The 1,186-nt window shown below is 43.9% G+C and overlaps 1 protein-coding gene and 1 pseudogene across 4 annotated transcripts in view; one reads left to right on the forward strand and one right to left on the reverse strand.

Moving 5' to 3' along the window:
- IGBP1 (immunoglobulin binding protein 1) overlaps positions 1-1,186 on the reverse strand; it is a 45,552-nt gene that overhangs the window by 1,654 nt on the left and 42,712 nt on the right. The gene's annotated exons all lie outside the window — the stretch shown is intronic.
- Positions 186-1,186, forward strand: part of LOC102501426 (cytoskeleton-associated protein 2-like) — a 3,040-nt pseudogene continuing 2,039 nt past the window's right edge.

A 1,186-nucleotide genomic window follows, 5' to 3' on the forward strand; every position in this document is an offset into this window, starting at 1 on the left:
CATGGTGGTTAAAGGCACTGGACTTCCACATTGTCAACCATGGTTCAAGTCCCAGACCTGGTGGCTTGCTTTCTCCCCCCACCCCACCCCAGTCTCTCTGTTTCTTATCAAACTGGAAAATAATAATAATGATATATAAAGTTAAATAAAATAATCCATAAAAAAGTTACAATGAATAAGTTCCAGTGTTCCATAGAACAGTAAGGTGACTAAACTTAATAATCATTTATTGTATATTTTGAAATTTCAAATGTTGCCAGTGCAAAGAAATGTTTTGAGGTGATCTGTTAATTATCCTGATTTGCTCATTACACATTGCATATGCATATGAAAATATCACACTGTAGGGGCCAAATAGTGGTGCCATGATTAAATATGATACTCTGCAAGGTAATTCTACATGAGAAGGTTCCCAGTTAAGTCCAGAGACTTCCCTGAATATGTCAGGCAGGCATGGCTGGCTGAAGTTGGAGGTGAATTGTGGCATTGGGACCCTATTAGGGGTACTGTCTGTCTGTCTCTCTCTCATGGAATAAATAAACTTTTAAAAATATACTGTGGAGACAGCAGGTGGTGTGATAGTAAAGGTACTGGACTCCCACATGGCTGACCATGGTTCGAATCCCAGATCCAGTGTATTAAAAATCACACTCAGTGGAAGAAAAACTGTTGTTGAGGAGTCATGGTGTGGCCTGGGTCCACTGCCACTGCTGCCACCACTGCAGAGGATCAGCAGAGAAAACTCCAAAAATACACTGCAGTCAAGAGAAAAGTAAAGAACCAAAACACCAGGCCTTATTTAAAAGCCAAGATTAACTGCCCGAATCTACCACCTCCTAAATCTACTATTAGACCCCAAAAAGGATGTTACCTGCCATGTTGTTTTGCCTGTCAAAATCACACAGCCTGCTAAACTCCAACCTAGAACAGCCAATATCACAGGGTCACAGAAGTCAAAGTTGGAGCCACCAGAACTTGTGGGCAAAGGGCTGACTTCAGAATGTGTTTCTTTGGGACCAGCAGTTAGTGTAATGGCTATGTCACTGGACTCCCATGTATTCAACCGCAGTTCGCATCCCGGACCCGGTGGCTTAATACTCATGCTGGGCGCGTGTGCGTACGTGCCCAAGATCCTGAGAGGAGAACGGAGGAGAAGGGATTGCGGCGTGGCCATCCCCCCTGGGGG

This window comes from Tupaia chinensis, unplaced genomic scaffold (assembly GCF_000334495.1).
Source record: "Tupaia chinensis unplaced genomic scaffold, TupChi_1.0 Scaffold147880_1, whole genome shotgun sequence".
In the NCBI taxonomy this organism is placed as follows: domain Eukaryota; kingdom Metazoa; phylum Chordata; class Mammalia; order Scandentia; family Tupaiidae; genus Tupaia; species Tupaia belangeri.